This window comes from Bombus vosnesenskii, unplaced genomic scaffold (assembly GCF_011952255.1).
Source record: "Bombus vosnesenskii isolate JDL3184/JDL3185 unplaced genomic scaffold, Bvos_JDL3184-5_v1.1 scf7180000015199, whole genome shotgun sequence".
Taxonomy (NCBI): Eukaryota; Metazoa; Arthropoda; class Insecta; order Hymenoptera; family Apidae; genus Bombus; species Bombus vosnesenskii.
Genome location: NW_022883882.1, coordinates 1,627 through 24,298, shown reverse-complemented (window position 1 = coordinate 24,298; position 22,672 = coordinate 1,627). Strand labels below are relative to the sequence as shown.

The following is a 22,672-nucleotide window of genomic DNA, read 5'->3' as shown; positions in this document are numbered from 1 at the left end:
TGGGTCCATTACTGCCGTTACCCGGGCGGTGCGCTGAAAATCCTCCGTGAATTCTTCAGCGATCAGGTCCGCCTGCCGCAATAACCTTTCTGGGTCCGAATCGTCGACTGCCGCGAGGGCACGCCTGATGCGGGCGGGTAATCGGTTCCTCCACAGCGTGAGGGTAAAATCATCGGGCGTGGCGGGGCTGGAGAGTTTTTTTAAGTGTTGGTAAAACTGGGATGGCTTTCTATCTCCCATCTCCTCGCTTTCCACCAACTTCTTTATCCGAGTCGCGTCCGTACCGGATAATTTGCGAATGAGCGCATGTTTTAATTTCTCGTAGCGTCCGATGTCCGGAGGGTTCGTCATTAGGTCTTCGACGTCCTGGAGCTGTTGATCGTTGAGACATTTTGCCAGCGTCACGTACTTAATGGTGTCTTCCGTAATTCGCGCTGCCTCGAATTATCTCTCCAGAAGGGCAAACCATGCTGCCGTGTTCGTGGGTAGCAGTGGAGACATGCTGATCACCTGGCTGGCTATGGTTCCCTGTGTATTACTTTCCATCGTCGCGGTGCACTCAAAATCGGTGGTTAAAAACGATAGCACTATCACGGCCACCTCTTTCACTAAATATCACGTTAAATCACGTCGGGGTCACCAGTTTGAGGTGGTATGGTGATGGGTGCGTAAGGAACTACTCTTGGTGTTTTTAACGAACAATAGTTTAATTAGAACTAATCAACAATCAGAGTTAACAATTAACAACTAACAATTACACTTAACAGACAATAGGTAACAACTAACAAATAACGATAGACACCGAGAGATCATTCGACGCGTTGCTATGCAAATAGTACCGAGGAGTTACACATTTAATGGCGCAAGACAGACTGACTCTGCTTTTGTTTCGGATCGCGCAGATTCTTCCCTTTGTAGCCCATCGATATCCCCCACTAGCGTGCATTCATTAGATGTGCCGCCAGTGCTGGCACGTGTATGCTCTTCCGAGAATTCGGCGGAAAGAGTGTGAAGATACCGATGGGACATTGGGCACGTCGGTGTTGCGCTTTGGCGGCGTCGCGCTTTGCATCCGGAGCCGTTGAAAAGTTCCGTGGCCCGTGCCGCCACAGATCTATAAATTTTAATATATTATACAAAATTATTCAATTAGTTTTCATTATTAGAGCAGCAATCAGTACATGTTAACAACAAAATTATGTATCATATCGTCGTTCACTGCTATGGGTATTTGGGGTCTTACAAAAAAGAGAGGTGACAACGAAGCAATCATAACTACAAAAGAAGTTCTAATAGCAAAAGCCGATGCATTATACGAGCAAGAACAATACCAGGAAATACATGACCTTCTAATAAATTATAAAGTAATGACATTATGTATATCACTTATAAATGTAGATAATAAAATTGAATATTTTTATAGGATAGCGGTGATATTGAAATTATATGGCGTTTGTGTAGAGCAATGTATAAATTGTCTAAAATTGTGAGTGAAGTGGATGGAAAGAAATTAATTTTCGGAGCTTATGATTTAATACTTGAAGCACTTGAGATAAAAGAGGATAATTGGGCTGCACACAAATGAGCATCGATTCTCCTTAATTCTAAGACTCTTTATGAAGGAGTAAAAGCACAAATAAAAGAGTCATATAATATTAAGAAACATATGCTGGTATATTTCATGATAATATATTAATATATATATATATATGTCGGAGATGAAAGAACACCGGAGCCTTTGGAATTTTGGATAATCCCGCAACATTGTAACCTAGAGTCTACTATAGCTGTAATTGAACACTTGTAGTTATTCAACCCGATTGTAATTATTCGAGAATTGTGATAATGAGCTTGGGCTCGAGGCGACAGTCAGTCGCCGAACGTAGCCGCGGTCACGGGATGAACGCTTTGCCTAACAAAGGTATGAAGTAATTCTATAGCTCTTCTTAAAAGAAATATTTGTGGCGACACGCGACAGTAAACATTCCAACGGTTTCTGTCCCGTGGCTCGCCACGTGCAGACCCTATTCTTCGAGTAAGATGATTGCCAGATGTCGATGCGTCTCCGCAGTACATGTTCGGCTAGCCTGAGGGCCCGTTATAAATCTTAAGGTTTAGTTAACTAAAGTCCTTCAAACGGACAAACGGTCTTTGTCCCAACTACGGGAAGATAGGGGAGACATATTTTTCAACGAGCGGCGTCTCCCACTAACAACTTTCCCTCGAGGGCGGCTAGCATCCTTTTCTAACCACCGATATGGAGATTGATTAGCAGCAACGTCAATTTCCCTTACTTTCTGAACGAAGGCTTTTCTCGACGAATCCGATGATCTCGTATCCTTAGACACACCCCGTTATAGTTTTCCTGTGTAGCATCATCGGGACGGGAAAGGCATTCTCGCTCGCGATCTCATCGATCAAAGAGTAACGCTTTCGCGATCAGTGATTTTTCTCAGACTTGGACTTTGTGAGTACGTTCTGTTGTCATCCCGTTGGCCGCGGATTCGTTATTTAGCCCGAGAGCATCGTCACTAGTGTCGCGAGTGCTGAACCGCCGTGATCAATTCTTAAGGCTGTAATAATTCTATCATTGTAATAAACTACGCCTGTGTGTACCATATCAATGGCTAATCCTCGAGAAGATTCATTTGACGCCCACAACCCCATTTCCAGTGATGATCCGACATATATATATATATATACTTATAAATATTTCATTCCCTGACACAATGTCAAGCAATTGTATCGAATATGTTTAATGTCGCAGAGAGCAATGGAACTAAATCCAAAAGAACCAACACTTATGTACGTGTTTGGTACTTGGTGCTATCAAGTTTCTGATTTAACATGGTATCAAAGAAAAATTGCATCTGTAATATTTGGAGAACCGCCATCTTCATCATTCGAGGAAGCTCTAAAATATTTTGAATCTGCAGAGGAAATTGATCCCAATTTCTATAGTCAAAATTTATTAATGTTGGGAAAAACCTACTTAAAATTAAATTAAAAAGAGCTAGCTACGAAATATTTAAAAATGGCCCTTGATTATCCTGCAAAGAACGAAGATGATCGAGATGCTAAACAGGAAGCGCAGAAGTTGTTAAAGAAATTTTAACAAACTGGACAGAAGTTATATCCTATTATATGATAAATTGGAATTGAAGGGATAGAAGGGATAAAGAAAAATTTAGAATCTATCTTTTAAGTAGAAGTATAAAGTTTATTTACTATAATGTACAATACAACTTATGTGTGATGAGCCTGTTATACACAACATCTATTTACAGTTCCCAAGTAAAGTAAGTAGTAGTTCCCATATGAAGTAGTCCCCAAGTCTAATTAGTTTAGCGATCAGGAGAGTATTCTTCTTCTTCTTCTTCTTCTTGTTCATCTTCATTCGTATTCCTGCGACGCCCCAGAATTGCTTCTGCTTGCAACCTGGTGAGCAACTGGAGATATGGACGTGCTGCTGGGCTGCCTGATCTTCGTCCCATCCTTCCCGTCAGATGGTATAAAAGGTAGCGATGCAGGCCAAATTCCGAGATGAATTCACCACATGGGCAAATAAAGCTCACCATAACGTAATTCGGTGGTAAACTGTCTGGAGATTGTGTTCTGATGTGCAAGCTATTGTAACCAAGCGGGCACTCTCCCATCGTTTTGTTATAAGGCACGATCTGGAAAAATAAAATTAAGATAGGTAAATGAAAAATAAATAAATAATAAATAAGGAAATAAAATAAATAATTTCAAACAAATTGTTTGAAAAATCAGTGGAAGAAACGATTTGAAGGAAATAAAATACTTACTGCTCCAAGTGTGGTGAAGATGTATAAGGACGCTTTCAATCGCGAAGCGCTTCCAAACGTGAAGAACTCTCGAACTCGAAGTACTTCCAAATGCGAAGAAGAATCTGGAAAAATAAAATTAAGATAGATAAATAAAAAATAAATAAATAATAAATAAGGAAATAAAATAATTTCAAACAAATCGTTTGAAAAATCAGTGGAAGAAACGATTTGAAGGAAATAAAATACTTACTGCTCCAAGTGTGGTGAAGATGTATAAGGACGCTTTCAATCGCGAAGCGCTTCCAAACACCAAGAACTTTCGAACGTCGAGAATTTTCAAACGTCAAGAACTTCGAAGCGTCAAGAACTTTCAAACGTTCTGTTCGATAGTCGAATTGGGAATGTGATCTCCGAGCTAGTTGTCGGGCTTATATAGACGCCATTTCGCTTCATGTTTGCCACCATTGCCTGGGTTAAGACTCTTAAGGGGGTCCCCTTATTAACAGGCTGGTAAAGCCTAAGCAGTTGTTCATTTGTTTGGTGTATGAAACACGGTTTAAAGGACAGACGTATTGTGCAGCAGGTATGCGAAACCTTCTTAATTACGGAAAGTCCGAGAATGCTTCTGAGAATATACAATGACAACAGAGTTGGGGGAAAGTGCGATTCTTATTTATTTTTGCCCCTTTAATGAGGGTCATAACACCGGTCCGCACCTTTGTTAGACGGATCGCCCGTCCCGTTGACCGTGGCTACGTTGGGCGGCAGGCTGTCGCCCCGAGCCAAAGTTCACCGTCATGAATCCCGAACAGTTACCATCGGCTTGGATAACTGCGATTGTTTCATTACGGCTATAGTAGACTCTAGATTACAATGTTAGGAGGTTCGGAGGGGCCCCGGCGTCCTTTCGTCTCCGACATATTGAAACATTGAACGATACATCTACCATCGCCTTATTATTTCTTATGCATTAATTACACAATCGTCGTATTAAGTATATAGTAAGTACAGCAGAGAAATATTTGATCGATATAGTTGTCGGTCGCTTGAGCTATTCCGATGATTATATTGTAAATATCGTTGGCTTTGAATATATTTTATCATCAAGGGACAGCTTCTTATTGTTGGTATTTGGCGGAGGGTTACGATGACGAGTGGTAAACTCCTTCTAGGTAGGTTCAGGGAGAGGACAAGAGGTAGCTATATAATTCAAAAGCATTAATACTTCCCGTTTTCCTTCTGCTTGAAAGAATGATTTATTGTCATTAGCCGATTTTGCGAAAATTTGTTGAAAAATTTGCGGCTAATTTTCCCTTCAAAGTGTTCCAAAAAAGTGAAAAATTGAAATTTCGAAAACCCCTCCCAGCGTTACCTGGGGAAAACTGTTACCTAACGAATGAACTTTGAGTTTTTGATTTCAGATGATGCAGCACCAAGTTATGAGCAATTCTACTTTTTTCCGAGACACGTCCGAATAATTACTGCCATTGCCGTATTTTTTAATATTTCTCCGTGAAAATTTTATACAATATTCTTCGAATGTCATACTTTAATGTACTATTGGTTTTAATAAAGAGTATCTACAGCCAATCTACCTAAAAAGTTTTGATAAATTCCCATATATCGCGTTATTTCTGTTCGTACTATACCAGGATGGACGGCATTCACTGTAACACCAGTTCCTATATGACATAAAAAATAATGCTTTATCGATTGTATTATTTATTCAAAAATAAATTTTATTTTCTGTTAAAATGACAAAACCTTTCAATTTATTTGCCAATTCCTTTGTAAATAAAATATTAGCTAATTTGCTCTGTGCATATGCTTCGCCAGGCTCATAGGTTTTCTCATTATTCAAATCGTCGAATGTAATTTTGCCACGCTTGTGTGCACTACTTGAAACATTTACAATCCTTGATGGTGCAGAATCTTTTAAAGTGTCTAACAATAAATTTGTTAGTAATAAGTGTCCTATATGATTCACACCAAATTGCAATTCAATTCCTTCTTGGGTATACATCTTAGGACATCTTATTACTCCTGCATTATTTATAAGAATGTGAAGCTTTCTTTTCTTGTGTTCTACAATGGAAACAGATAATACAAATTATGCTATAGATCTATTGATTTAGATATAATAAGTTCAGGAAGAATTTCTTCCCAATTTAGTATTCAAAAATAGATGAACACTTTATACATATAACAAAGCTATGTTATTTCATTTCATTTCATACTCTAACATAGGATATGGTATATATCTTTCTTAAATTGCTCTGCAAAATCCCTAATACTTTTTTGAGATGCTAGATCACATGGTCTACAATAAACATATTTATTGCTACTTTCTACTACTATGTCACGGCGTGTCTAAAAAAATGATCATTAATTTTATAAGGTTTTGAAACAGCCGCAAACATTTTTCTAAATAAGTAAAACTGCACCAATAATTAACGGCAATTTTTTAGAAATAATCAATAGCATTAATTATCAATAATTTAGTAAAACATTGTACGATTTGTTTTTTCCTTCAAGTAATATACAATGTAAACGGCATAACTGAATTTGTAACAATTCAATCATGAAACAAATATACAATAGATTTTGATAATATTGATTAAAATGCAATAGTCCATTTCTATATATTATAATTTTTCTTAGTTTATTGTCATTGTTAATTTATATTATTTTAATCATACTTAATCATAATTCATCATAATTAATTCGGATTCTGTTTCGAATACATGTCAAGTCATGGATATGGATGATTCAAAATAAAGAGCGAAATTTAATACTCAGAAACGTGTAATGTATTTATCGCAAATATAAAATTCTATACTTTATATTTTATATAATTGATCGTATTTGATCGTATCAGACAGTAACAGAAAATAGATGAAGACACACACACACGCGCGCACACAACATCTTTACGATAAATCGAATTGAAAATATCGAGTTTTCAGTATCGAATCTGTCAATGCTGTTAATGTTTGCGTACTTTATTCGATTCTCATCTGACGTGGAATTTTCTAATTTTGCTGTCAGAATTACATCTGTCATAATTAATCAAATCTGAACACGTTGTATATTGTACAAATTTTTTATTTTTTTCTGTAAATACTATAATTTAATATGTCGTTACGGAGAGCGTTATTCGTTATCAGAGATATAAAAGTATTACAAAGAACGCGTATTCATAGAAGATTTCAATTCACACATTTCAAAGGTTTGGAATTATATCTAAGCACGATTTTATTTTTTATTACTTTTCTATTATTGCATAAGATTTTTAAACTTCATTGCAACCAGAGAAATTTTCTAATTTTAGTCGATATTAGCTTTAACTTGATAATCTGACCGCTTGCAAATTGTAAGTGCAATGTTAATATTAATGATCTGAGGTGGTATGGTGATAGGTGCGTAAGGAACTACTCTTGGTGTTTTTAACGAACAATAGTTTAATTAGAACTAATCAACAATCAGAGTTAACAATTAACAACTAACAATTACACTTAACAGACAACAAGTAACAACTAACAAATAACGATAGACACCGAGAGATCATTCGACGCGTTGCTATGCAAATAGTACCGAGGAGTTACACATTTAATGGCGCAAGACAGACTGACTCTGCTTTTGTTTCGGATCGCGCAGATTCTTCCCTTCGTAGCCCATCGATATCCCCCACTAGCGTGCATTCATTAGATGTGCCGCCAGTGCTGGCACGTGTATGCTCTTCCGAGAATTCGGCGGAAAGAGTGTGAAGATACCGATGGTACATTGGGCACGTCGGTGTTGCGCTTTGGCGGCGTCGCGCTTTGCATCCGGAGCCGTTGAAAAGTTCCGTGGCCCGTGCCGCCACAGTACCCCCTTACCAGTGATAACGCTATATAAATGAAAAATGTATAAATGTTACAGGCAAGGGTGCACGTTCGCCGGCTCCTAACGCCTATCCGAGACCCGCCTGAAACCAATCAGGAAATCGAACTCTCCTGCCCGCGCGTGTGGTGTGATGAACTCTTGAGTCCCCTTCGCTTTGTTCGTTTCGGGCACCGGGCGGTATTGTTACATTGCGCTTTTCCGTGCTATGGTGTTCAATATTATCGTTAAATAGAAATGCGGGTTTCAATCGGTCTATGGACACTATTACGTTTTTATTATTTATTTTAATAGTGAAGGTCTTTTTTCCTCGCTCTATAACCTGATACGGCCCGTCGTAGGGTGGTTGTAAGGGGTCTCCGATGGCGTCGCGACGCAGAAATACATAAGGCGATGTTTCGAGGTCGCGGAACACGAAGGTTCTCTTTTCGCCGTGTCGCGTAATTGGATGAGGCCTGATTTTTCCTATTCGGTCTTTTAGGCGACTTGCGAATTCCGAATTGGCCTGTTGTTTAGTCGGTATAAAAATTCTGCCGGCAATCGTATGCCGGTGCCATAAACCATTTCGGCTGCCGTCGCGTTTAGGTCCTCTTTAATAGCAGTTCGTATGCCTAATAGAACTATCGGCAAGATATCCACCCAGTTGCTCGTATCGTGGCATTTGATTGCTGCTTTTAGTTGTCGGTGCAGGCGCTCTACCATCCCGTTGGACGCGGGGTGATAGGCTGTCGTGCGCAAATGTCTGATGCCGAGCAACCGGCATAGTTCGTTAAATAGGTTCGACTCGAACTGGCGTCCTTGATCGGTCGTTATTTTTAAAGGCACGCCGAAACGAGATATCCACGTGGAAAGGAGAGCCGAAGCGACGGTTGCCGCCTCCATGTCGGCGATGGGAATGGCTTCGGGCCAACGCGAAAAACGGTCGATACACGTTAGACAATATCGGTAGCCTTTTGAATATGGCATCGCGATAATGTCTATGTGTAAGTGTTCGAAACGGCCCGCTAACTCTCCGAATGTTCCGACGGGTGAGGATACGTGCCTGGTGACTTTACATTGTTGACACGGAATACATTGTCGTGTCCAATTTCGGGAGTCCTTGTTTATGGGCGGCCAGACGAAACGCGTCGTCACCAGGTTTTGAGTGGCACGTATCCCTGGTTGGGAAAGTCCATGGAGCGAATTAAATACGTCGCGCCGCAAGGATTTCGTTACGTACGGTCGTACAAAGTCACCCGATACGTCGCAATATATTTCTACGTCGTGATCGGGGAAACGTATTTTCTTTAACCGTAGCGCGGATGTACCGGAGTTGACGATGTTGCTTAGTTCTTTGTCGGCTTCTTGCGCGGCGGCGAGAGCTCGATGGTCCACAGACTTTCCTATCGCTTCGATGCGTGACAGAGCGTCGGCAACATTATTGTCTAACCCCTTGATATATCTTATGTCGGTAGTGAATTGTCCGATGTAATCTAGTTGCCGGAATTGTCGCGGCGAACACTTATCAGGATCTTGGTTGAACGCATATGTAAGGGGTTTATGATCGGTGTAAATTATAAAATTTCTCCCTTCAATGGCGTGTCGAAATCGCTTTACCGCAGTGTACATAGCGAGTAATTCGCGGTCGTACGCGCTGTACTTTCGCTGCGCGGAGTTCAACGGTTTGGTAAGGAAACCTAACGGCTGCCAAGAGTCGTTGACGCGTTGCTGGAGGACCGCTCCTATTGCATAGTCGGATGCGTCTACCGCGAGGCTAACAGGTGCGCCAGGTATCGGATGCGCTAACATCGTGGCGTTAGCGAGGGCGCGTTTCGACTCGCGGAAGCTGGCTTCGGATTGCTCTGTCCATTTGATGGGCGCGTTGCCCTTTTTTCCTCCTTTTAATAGGTCGTTTAGGGGTTGAAAAATTTTTGCGGCCCCCGGTATGAAACGTCGGTAGAAATTAATCATACCGAGGTACCTGCGTAGTGATTTAACGGTCCCGGGGAGCGGTACTTCTACAATAGCGTCAACGCGTTCGGCTAGCGGCTTTATCCCGTCGGCGTTTACGGTGTGTCCCAAGAATGTGATTTCGTTCACACCGAATTCGCACTTTACTGGGTTGATGACTACGCCATACTCGTTTAAGCGTTCAAACAAAATCCGAAGGTGTTCGCGATGTTGTTCTTCGGTTTCGGATGCGATTAAGAAATCGTCTATGTAAGCGAACACGAAGTCCAGACCACGGGTAATTTCGTCAACGAATCTTTGACACGTTTGCGCGGCGTTTCGAAGCCCAAACATCATGTTGGTTGCTTCGAAAAGTCCGAAAGGTGTCGTGATCGCGGTTTTCTTAACGTCTTCTGGCGCGATCGGGATTTGGTGGTAAGCGCGGACAAGGTCGATTTTTAAGTAGACACGCTTACCGTACAGATGTTGCGCGGAATCTTCGATATGTGGTGGGGAGTACCTGTCGGGTATGGTGCGAGCGTTCAACGCACGATAGTCGCCGCATGGTCGTAGACTTCCGTCCTTCTTTGGGACGACATGCAGGGGTGATGCCCATGGACTCTTCGATGGCCGCATCACTCCTTGCTCGATCATTGTTGCGAAATCCGCCTTGACTTGCTTGAGACGATCCGGTGCGAGACGTCGAGGTTTACTGTAGACGGGTGGCCCGGGTGTGGTTTCAATATGGTGTACCACACTGTGTCGGATTTTCTCTCGTCCGAAGGCCGGTGGACGAGTTAGATCCGGAAACTCCGCCAATAGTCGATGGTAGACCGATTCGCCGATTACGGTTTTGATGGATATTTCTTCCGTCGTGGCAGCGTATCCCCTTGTTGATAATTGGGTTGTCGTGTCGAGGAGTTGTTTGTTTCGCGGGTCCACGAGCAACCCATAATGGCTTAAAAAATCTACGCCTATGATAGGCGTTTGAACGTCAGCAATTACGAAGTTCCACTCGAAGGCTCGTCTTAGGGACAGGTTAAGGCCAATCGTAGTGGTACCATACGTTGCGATGCGCGTCCCCAGTTGGCCGCGAATAGTTCGTACGCGTTTTTCTTGACGTGCCTATGGATTTTACTGCGGGGGTATACGCTGATGTCGGCGCCGGTGTCTACAAGGAAAGAGATCTTCGTTCCCTTGTCCGTAACGAAGATGCGGCGGGAACTCAGGCCGTCGTCTTCTGCCGCGTCTACGGACGGCTGGTCTCGTTTCCCGACTTCCACGTGCATGGGAAACGACAGCTCCTCGCGCGTTCTCCGAACTTTGCATGATAGAAACACAGACCGTCTTGCCGTGGCCGATCTCGCGAGCGCGAACGTCGGTGGTATCGCGAACGCGAACGTGATCGTGATCGTGGTCGACGATGATTAATCATGCTCAACGCGTTCATCTGTGCCTGCAACTGTGATATTTGCTCGCTCAACACGTTGATTGCGGCGGCCATTGGTTCGTATACTCCAGCGTTTTGCGCTGGTGGGTCCATTACTGCTGTTACCCGGGCGGTGCGCTGAAAATCCTCCGTGAATTCTTCAGCGATCAGGTCCGCCTGCCGCAATAACCTTTCTGGGTCCGAATCGTCGACTGCCGCGAGGACACGCCTGATGCGGGCGGGTAATCGGTTCCTCCACAGCGTGAGGGTAAAATCATCGGGCGTGGCGGGGCTGGAGAGTTTTTTTAAGTGTTGGTAAAACTGGGATGGCTTTCTATCTCCCATCTCCTCGCTTTCCACCAACTTCTTTATCCGAGTCGCGTCCGTATCGGATAATTTGCGAATGAGCGCATGTTTTAATTTCTCGTAGCGTCCGATGTCCGGAGGGTTCGTCATTAGGTCTTCGACGTCCTGGAGCTGTTGATCGTTGAGACATTTTGCCAGCGTCACGTACTTAATGGTGTCTTCCGTAATTCGCGCTGCCTCGAATTATCTCTCCAGAAGGGCAAACCATGCCGCCGTGTTCGTGGGTAGCAGTGGAGACATGCTGATCACCTGGCTGGCTATGGTTCCCTGTGTATTACTTTCCATCGTCGCGGTGCACTCAAAATCGGTGGTTAAAAACGATAGCACTATCACGGTCACCTCTTTCACTAAATATCACGTTAAATCACGTCGGGGTCACCAGTTTGAGGTGGTATGGTGATGGGTGCGTAAGGAACTACTCTTGGTGTTTTTAACGAACAATAGTTTAATTAGAACTAATCAACAATCAGAGTTAACAATTAACAACTAACAATTACACTTAACAGACAATAGGTAACAACTAACAAATAACGATAGACACCGAGAGATCATTCGACGCGTTGCTATGCAAATAGTACCGAGGAGTTACACATTTAATGGCGCAAGACAGACTGACTCTGCTTTTGTTTCGGATCGCGCAGATTCTTCCCTTCGTAGCCCATCGATATCCCCCACTAGCGTGCATTCATTAGATGTGCCGCCAGTGCTGGCACGCGTATGCTCTTCCGAGAATTCGGCGGAAAGAGTGTGAAGATACCGATGGTACATTGGGCACGTCGGTGTTGCGCTTTGGCGGCGTCGCGCTTTGCATCCGGAGCCGTTGAAAAGTTCCGTGGCCCGTGCCGCCACAGATCTATAAATTTTAATATATTATACAAAATTATTCAATTAGTTTTCATTATTAGAGCAGCAATCAGTACATGTTAACAACAAAATTATGTACCATATCGTCGTTCACTGCTATGGGTATTTGGGGTCTTACAAAAAAGAGAGGTGACAACGAAGCAATCATAACTACAAAAGAAGTTCTAATAGCAAAAGCCGATGCATTATACGAGCAAGAACAATACCAGGAAATACATGACCTTCTAATAAATTATAAAGTAATGACATTATGTATATCACTTATAAATGTAGATAATAAAATTGAATATTTTTATAGGATAGCGGTGATATTGAAATTATATGGCGTTTGTGTAGAGCAATGTATAAATTGTCTAAAATTGTGAGTGAAGTGGATGGAAAGAAATTAATTTTCGAAGCTTATGATTTAATACTTGAAGCACTTGAGATAAAAGAGGATAATTGGGCTGCACACAAATGAGCATCGATTCTCCTTAATTCTAAGACTCTTTATGAAGGAGTAAAAGCACAAATAAAAGAGTCATATAATATTAAGAAACATATGCTGGTATATTTCATGATAATATATTAATATATATATATATATATATATATATATGTCGGAGATGAAAGAACACCGGAGCCTTTGGAATTTTGGATAATCCCGCAACATTGTAACCTAGAGTCTACTATAGCTGTAATTGAACAATTGTAGTTATTCAACCCGATTGTAATTATTCGAGAATTGTGATAATGAGCTTGGGCTCGAGGCGACAGTCAGTCGCCGAACGTAGCCGCGGTCACGGGATGAACGCTTTGCCTAACAAAGGTATGGAGTAATTCTATAGCTCTCCTTAAAAGAAATATTTGTGGCGACACGCGACAGTAAACATTCCAACGGTTTCTGTCCCGTGGCTCGCCACGTGCAGACCCTATTCTTCGAGTAAGATGATTGCCAGATGTCGATGCGTCTCCGCAGTACATGTTCGGCTAGCCCGAGGGCCCGTTATAAATCTTAAGGTTTAGTTAACTAAAGTCCTTCAAACGGACAAACGGTCTTTGTCCCAACTACGGGAAGATAGGGGAGACATATTTTTCAACGAGCGGCGTCTCCCACTAGCAACTTTCCCTCGAGGGCGGCTAGCATCCTTTTCTAACCACCGATATGGAGATTGACCAATTAGCAGCAATACTTTCTGAACGAAGGCTTTTCTCGACGAATCCGATGATCTCGTATCCTTAGACACACCCCGTTATAGTTTTCCTGTGTGGCATCATCGGGACGGGAAAGGCATTCTCGCTCGCGATCTCATCGATCAAAGAGTAACGCTTTCGCGATCAGTGATTATTCTCAGACTTGGACTTTGTGAGTACGTTCTGTTGTCATCCCGTTGGCCGCGGATTCGTTATTTAGCCCGAGAGCATCGTCACTAGTGTCGCGAGTGCCGAACCGCCGTGATCAATTCTTAAGACTGTAATAATTCTATCATTGTAATAAACTACGCCTGTGTGTACCATATCAATGGCTAATCCTCGAGAAGATTCATTTGACGCCCACAACCCCATTTCCAGTGATGATCCGACATATATATATATACTTATAAATATTTCATTCCCTGACACAATGTCAAGCAATTGTATCGAATATGTTTAATGTCGCAGAGAGCAATGGAACTAAATCCAAAAGAACCAACACTTATGTACGTGCTTGGTACTTGGTGCTATCAAGTTTCTGATTTAACATGGTATCAAAGAAAAATTGCATCTGTAATATTTGGAGAACCGCCATCTTCATCATTCGAGGAAGCTCTAAAATATTTTGAATCTGCAGAGGAAATTGATCCCAATTTCTATAGTCAAAATTTATTAATGTTGGGAAAAACCTACTTAAAATTAAATTAAAAAGAGCTAGCTACGAAATATTTAAAAATGGCCCTTGATTATCCTGCAAAGAACGAAGATGATCGAGATGCTAAACAGGAAGCGCAGAAGTTGTTAAAGAAATTTTAACAAACTGGACAGAAGTTATAACCTATTATATGATAAATTGGAATTGAAGGGATAGAAGGGATAAAGAAAAATTTAGAATCTATCTTTTAAGTAGAAGTATAAAGTTTATTTACTATAATGTACAATACAACTTATGTGTGATGAGCCTGTTATAGACAACATCTATTTACAGTTCCCAAGTAAAGTAAGTAGTAGTTCCCATATGAAGTAGTCCCCAAGTCTAATTAGTTTAGCGATCAGGAGAGTATTCTTCTTCTTCTTCTTCTTCTTCTTCTTCTTGTTCATCTTCATTCGTATTCCTGCGACGCCCCAGAATTGCTTCTGCTTGCAACCTGGTGAGCAACTGGAGATATGGACGTGCTGCTGGGCTGCCTGATCTTCGTCCCGTCCTTCCCGTCAGATGGTATAAAAGGTAGCGATGCAGGCCAAATTCCGAGATGAATTCACCACATGGGCAAATAAAGCTCACCATAACGTAATTCGGTGGTAAACTGTCTGGAGATTGTGTTCTGATGTGCAAGCTATTGTAACCAAGCGGGCACTCTCCCATCGTTTTGTTATAAGGCACGATCTGGAAAAATAAAATTAAGATAGGTAAATGAAAAATAAATAAATAATAAATAAGGAAATAAAATAAATAATTTCAAACAAATTGTTTGAAAAATCAGTGGAAGAAACGATTTGAAGGAAATAAAATACTTACTGCTCCAAGTGTGGTGAAGATGTATAAGGACGCTTTCAATCGCGAAGCGCTTCCAAACGTGAAGAACTTTCGAACTCGAAGTACTTCCAAATGCGAAGAAGAATCTGGAAAAATAAAATTAAGATAGATAAATAAAAAATAAATAAATAATAAATAAGGAAATAAAATAAATAATTTCAAACAAATTGTTTGAAAAATCAGTGGAAGAAACGATTTGAAGGAAATAAAATACTTACTGCTCCAAGTGTGGTGAAGATGTATAAGGACGCTTTCAATCGCGAAGCGCTTCCAAACACCAAGAACTTTCGAACGTCGAGAATTTTCAAACGTCAAGAACTTCGAAGCGTCAAGAACTTTCAAACGTTCTGTTCGATAGTCGAATTGGGAATGTGATCTCCGAGCTAGTTGTCGGGCTTATATAGACGCCATTTCGCTTCATGTTTGCCACCATTGCCTGGGTTAAGTCTCTTAAGGGGGCCCCCTTATTAACAGGCTGGTAAAGCCTAAGCAGTTGTTCATTTGTTTGGTGTATGAAACACGGTTTAAAGGACAGACGTATTGTGCAGCAGGTATGCGAAACCTTCTTAATTACGGAAAGTCCGAGAATGCTTCTGAGAATATACAATGACAACAGAGTTGGGGGAAAGTGCGATTCTTATTTATTTTTGCCCCTTTAATGAGGGTCATAACACCGGTCCGCACCTTTGTTAGACGGATCGCCCGTCCCGTTGACCGTGGCTACGTTGGGCGGCAGGCTGTCGCCCCGAGCCAAAGTTCACCGTCATGAATCCCGAACAGTTACCATCTGCTTGGATAACTGCGATTGTTTCATTACGGCTATAGTAGACTCTAGATTACAATGTTAGGAGGTTCGGAGGGGCCCCGGCGTCCTTTCGTCTCCGACATATTGAAACATTGAACGATACATCTACCATCGCCTTATTATTTCTTATGCATTAATTACACAATCGTCGTATTAAGTATATAGTAAGTACAGCAGAGAAATATTTGATCGATATAGTTGTCGGTCGCTTGAGCTATTCCGATGATTATATTGTAAATATCGTTGGCTTTGAATATATTTTATCATCAAGGGACAGCTTCTTATTGTTGGTATTTGGCGGAGGGTTACGATGACGAGTGGTAAACTCCTTCTAGGTAGGTTCAGGGAGAGGACAAGAGGTAGCTATATAATTCAAAAGCATTAATAGTTCCCGTTTTCCTTCTGCTTGAAAGAATGATTTATTGTCATTAGCCGATTTTGCGAAAATTTGTTGAAAAATTTGCGGCTAATTTTCCCTTCAAAGTGTTCCAAAAAAGTGAAAAATTGAAATTTCGAAAAACCCTCCCAGCGTTACCTGGGGAAAACTGTTACCTAACGAATGAACTTTGAGTTTTTGATTTCAGATGATGCAGCACCAAGTTATGAGCAATTCTACTTTTTTCCGAGACACGTCCGAATAATTACTGCCATTGCCGTATTTTTTAATATTTCTCCGTGAAAATTTTATACAATATTCTTCGAATGTCATACTTTAATGTACTATTGGTTTTAATAAAGAGTATCTACAGCCAATCTACCTAAAAAGTTTTGATAAATTCCCATATATCGCGTTATTTCTGTTCGTACTATACCAGGATGGACGGCATTCACTGTAACACCAGTTCCTATATGACATAAAAAATAATGCTTTATCGATTGTATTATTTATTCAAAAATAAATTTTATTTTCTGTTAAAATGACAAAACCTTTCAATTTATTTGCCAATTCCTTTGTAAATAGAATATTAGCTAATTTGCTCTGTGCATATGCTTCGCCAGGCTCATAGGTTTTCTCATTATTCAAATCGTCGAATTTAATTTTGCCACGCTTGTGTGCACTACTTGAAACATTTACAATCCTTGATGGTGCAGAATCTTTTAAAGTGTCTAACAATAAATTTGTTAGTAATAAGTGTCCTATATGATTCACACCAAATTGCAATTCAATTCCTTCTTGGGTATACATCTTAGGACATCTTATTACTCCTGCATTATTTATAAGAATGTGAAGCTTTCTTTTCTTGTGTTCTACAATGGAAACAGATAATACAAATTATGCTATAGATCTATTGATTTAGATATAATAAGTTCAGGAAGAATTTCTTCCCAATTTAGTATTCAAAAATAGATGAACACTTTATACATATAACAAAGCTATGTTATTTCATTTCATTTCATACTCTAACATAGGATATGGTATATATCTTTCTTAAATTGCTCTGCAAAATCCCTAATACTTTTTTGAGATGCTAGATCACATGGTCTACAATAAACATATTTATTGCTACTTTCTACTACTATGTCACGGCGTGTCTAAAAAAATGATCATTAATTTTATAAGGTTTTGAAACAGCCGCAAACATTTTTCTAAATAAGTAAAACTGCACCAATAATTAACGGCAATTTTTTAGAAATAATCAATAGCATTAATTATCAATAATTTAGTAAAACATTGTACGATTTGTTTTTTCCTTCAAGTAATATACAATGTAAACGGCATAACTGAATTTGTAACAATTCAATCATGAAACAAATATACAATAGATTTTGATAATATTGATTAAAATGCAATAGTCCATTTCTATATATTATAATTTTTCTTAGTTTATTGTCATTGTTAATTTATATTATTTTAATCATAATTAATCATAATTCATCATAATTAATTCGGATTCTGTTTCGAATACATGTCAAGTCATGGATATGGATGATTCAAAATAAAGAGCGAAATTTAATACTCAGAAACGTGTAATGTATTTATCGCAAATATAAAATTCTATACTTTATATTTTATATAATTGATCGTATTTGATCGTATCAGACAGTAACAGAAAATAGATGAAGACACACACACACGCGCGCACACAACATCTTTACGATAAATCGAATTGAAAATATCGAGTTTTCAGTATCGAATCTGTCAATGCTGTTAATGTTTGCGTACTTTATTCGATTCTCATCTGACGTGGAATTTTCTAATTTTGCTGTCAGAATTACATCTGTCATAATTAATCAAATCTGAACACGTTGTATATTGTACAAATTTTTTATTTTTTTTCTGTAAATACTATAATTTAATATGTCGTTACGGAGAGCGTTATTCGTTATCAGAGATATAAAAGTATTACAAAGAACGCTTATTCATAGAAGATTTCAATTCACACATTTCAAAGGTTTGGAATTATATCTAAGCACGATTTTATTTTTTATTACTTTTCTATTATTGCATAAGATTTTTAAACTTCGTTGCAACCAGAGAAATTTTCTAATTTTAGTCGATATTAGCTTTAACTTGATAATCTGACCGCTTGCAAATTGTAAGTGCAATGTTAATATTAATGATCTGAGGTGGTATGGTGATAGGTGCGTAAGGAACTACTCTTGGTGTTTTTAACGAACAATAGTTTAATTAGAACTAATCAACAATCAGAGTTAACAATTAACAACTAACAATTACACTTAACAGACAATAGGTAACAACTAACAAATAACGATAGACACCGAGAGATCATTCGACGCGTTGCTATGCAAATAGTACCGAGGAGTTACACATTTAATGGCGCAAGACAGACTGACTCTGCTTTTGTTTCGGATCGCGCAGATTCTTCCCTTCGTAGCCCATCGATATCCCCCACTAGCGTGCATTCATTAGATGTGCCGCCAGTGCTGGCACGTGTATGCTCTTCCGAGAATTCGGCGGAAAGAGTGTGAAGATATCGATGGTACATTGGGCACGTCGGTGTTGCGCTTTGGCGGCGTCGCGCTTTGCATCCGGAGCCGTTGAAAAGTTCCGTGGCCCGTGCCGCCACAGTACCCCCTTACCAGTGATAACGCTATATAAATGAAAAATGTATAAATGTTACAGGCAAGGGTGCACGTTCGCCGGCTCCTAACGCCTATCCGAGACCCGCCTGAAACCAATCAGGAAATCGAACTCTCCTGCCCGCGCGTGTGGTGTGATGAACTCTTGAGTCCCCTTCGCTTTGTTCGTTTCGGGCACCGGGCGGTATTGTTACATTGCGCTTTTCCGTGCTATGGTGTTCAATATTATCGTTAAATAGAAATGCGGGTTTCAATCGGTCTATGGACACTATTACGTTTTTATTATTTATTTTAATAGTGAAGGTCTTTTTTCCTCGCTCTATAACCTGATACGGCCCGTCGTAGGGTGGTTGTAAGGGGTCTCCGATGGCGTCGCGACGCAGAAATACATAAGGCGATGTTTCGAGGTCGCGGAACACGAAGGTTCTCTTTTCGCCGTGTCGCGTAATTGGATGAGGCCTGATTTTTCCTATTCGGTCTTTTAGGCGACTTGCGAATTCCGAATTGGCCTGTTGTTTAGTCGGTATAAAAAATTCTGCCGGCAATCGTATGCCGGTGCCATAAACCATTTCGGCTGCCGTCGCGTTTAGGTCCTCTTTAATAGCAGTTCGTATGCCTAATAGATCTATCGGCAAGATATCCACCCAGTTGCTCGTATCGTGGCATTTGATTGCTGCTTTTAGTTGTCGGTGCAGGCGCTCTACCATCCCGTTGGACGCGGGGTGATAGGCTGTCGTGCGCAAATGTCTGATGCCGAGCAACCGGCATAGTTCGTTAAATAGGTTCGACTCGAACTGGCGCCCTTGATCGGTCGTTATTTTTAAAGGCACGCCGAAACGAGATATCCACGTGGAAAGGAGAGCCGAAGCGACGGTTGCCGCCTCCATGTCGGCGATGGGAATGGCTTCGGGCCAACGCGAAAAACGGTCGATACACGTTAGACAATATCGGTAGCCTTTTGAATATGGCATCGCGATAATATCTATGTGTAAGTGTTCGAAACGGCCCGCTAACTCTCCGAATGTTCCGACGGGTGAGGATACGTGCCTGGTGACTTTACATTGTTGACACGGGATACATTGTCGTGTCCAATTTCGAAATTTCGTCCAATTGGACGAATTTGGACGAGCAGCTGTATATAACAAACTGAAATTCCGAACGCCTTATCGCGTGTGACCGTCCGGTCAGCATCCGATCTCAGCCGCCTGAGTGGCATTCGATCACTCCAGCCGTTCTCCGAATTTTACACTAAGTATAAACAAAACCTTCTCCCACTCCAACGAATGGAAGAATATAAATGCTCCCTTCAAAATCATCCAGTCAGCCTAAAAAAAATTCTTAACTAATCCAAGTATCGAAAGCGTATCACCGCGAACCGAAAAAATTGTATAAATTGAGTAAAAAATAAAAAGAACTTCATCTCCTTTTCGGAAATTAACAAGTTCCTTACTTTTACCCTAACTTTACACGACATTTTTGGCGATCCGTGCCAGGATCTATTCACTTCAGTGCAAACGAAATTACGATTTCGGCGTACGCGCATCGTTGAAGATCGAAGGATAATCGGACCCAGTGCGAATCTTTGCTACTACGAAGCCCTGCAGCAACTTTCAACGTTCCACTACGGTGAAACTAGACGAGAGGACTACGGTCAGCGCAGGGCAAGCCTACGAATAAGATTCGGAATCTAGAACCAACCAGAGAGGAAACATCGCTGAGACTCCTCAACGGTCATAGCTACTACGGTAAGCTGAAAAATCTGGATTCATTTTCACGATACCGTGTGAGAAAACCCAGTTTCTCAAGCGCTTCGAGACCAAATAGCAACAGTAGTTCAGACTCAATAAGCTCAATTAGTATCATGCCCACATCACGAAAAGACAAAGTCGAAACTATTGAAACCGTTTCTACAAACGGAGGTACGGACAATTCGATTCGTGCCATATTCGACGTGATACAAAAACAAATTGAAATTCTTGCGCAACGTGTAGAAGAGACACAACGGACGGCCGACAGCGAAAATAAGAAGCGTGCAGCGGGAATAGAACTATTAGGCAAAAATATATCCAAAATAAAAATAGGACGCGACGCTACTACAAAACTAGGCTCCCTTATTACTATAGACGAATCTGTTGCCGCGAGAGATAGAACTTCCCCACTATGCGTTCCAATTCGAACAGAAGAAGACAACCATCCCTCTTACGAAGACCGTCCACCGCAATTCGCCTCTCCGAGCTTACGGGCCAAAGGCGCGATAGTATGTATTCCGCAATTAAACGGCGAAGACAATATCGGAGTAGAAGAATTCATACGCGAAGTACGCGAATTACGAGCCATGTGTAGCGAACCCACGCTACTATTAAAAATGATCAAAATCTGCAATATGCCGATATACGAATACGGACACCTGTACGATGCCCTAAGACGAAACGTAGCCACCCAAGACTCTGTTAGAGAACATCAAGACCAGCTACGCGAAACGAGACAGCGTCACGACGAAAGTATGCAAAGTTATATCATCAGGTTCCACAGAGCACTCAATAAGTTACAATACAGTACAACGAACGAATACCGTGACGAAATTACTAGACGAGCTATGAACGACAGGATTTTAAAAGACTCCGTGATCGATTTTATCCGAGGCCTGAAAGGCGAAATAGGACAATTACTACTCGCCAATCCACCATACAATATCCTTGAAGCCGAAAAGAAAGCCACCGACATCGAGCGATTCTTCAGGGAAGATCGAAATCGACGACCAAAACCAATAGAACGATTACGACTCCCTGAGCAGCAACGACTAACAACCAATAATCCTAATCCGATCACTAAAAAACCAACTCCAACACCCAATCCAATGCCAAGAAGCTTCCGACAAACCGAACAAATACCACTTGCCCAAAGGACACAATTAAAATGCTACAAATGCAACCAGATCGGACATGTCTCCAGTCAATGTAAAAATTTTCGAACACCCAGCCAATTTCCGAGACCTCCAGCAGTCCACAATCTCGAGACACACAAGGAAGAAATAGAGAATCCAACAGACCAGACCTACGAATTAACGCCACAACGGGAAGACTACCCACAGTACTTTTACGATCCGACGGACAGCGACATAAATTCCTCATTGACAGCGGAGCAGGAATTAATATACTCAAGCAAAGATGCGTATTACGACCAAGAATAACAAAAGAACGGAAATTCTCGATGGGACACTCTAAATTTAAAACCAACGAACACGCTTTGATAAAACTATTTGGCAAAACTCTAGAATTTTTTGTGGTAGAAGACAACTTTCCAATTATAGAAGACGGCATACTCGGTTTGCCAGCCCTATCTAAATTCAAATTTGAACTCTCGAATCAACAATTAAAACTTGACAATAATATACTTTTATTGCAACAGGAAAACGACGTACCTCCAAAACAAGCAGTGTCAAAAACAGTCTACCTGTAAGGAAAACCAACAACGATATGCTTTATCAATGGTGGTGAGTGCCCAGCCAAAATGACTAATTTTATCGAAAATTCAAATACGTACGATCAAGTCTCCACGTTTAAAGATTTAGTTAGACATTCGCATATAGAGAAAACCCTCCGTGAACCAATCGAAAAGATATTGCTGTTCTACCTCGACGTATTCAATCTAGAGACCGACTTATTACCATGCACTAACATTGCTAAACACACAATAACGTTAAAAGAAAATAAAATCATTAACACAAAATCTTAGCGACCGCCTGAATGCCATAAAGAAGAAATCAGACGACAAATGGACGAAATGCAACAAAAGAACATTATAGAACCATCTGATTCTCCTTACAATTCACCAGTCTGGGTAGTACCAAAAAA

The 22,672-nt window shown here is 40.9% G+C and overlaps 2 pseudogenes; both read left to right on the top strand.

Annotated features, from left to right (window-relative positions):
- The first annotated feature begins 1,166 nt into the window (after nt 1–1,166).
- Nucleotides 1,167–3,154, top strand: LOC117241039 (annotated as a pseudogene).
- A 3,874-nt stretch (nt 3,155–7,028) lies between these two features.
- LOC117241038 lies at nt 7,029–14,380 on the top strand (annotated as a pseudogene).
- Nucleotides 14,381–22,672: the final 8,292 nt, after the last annotated feature.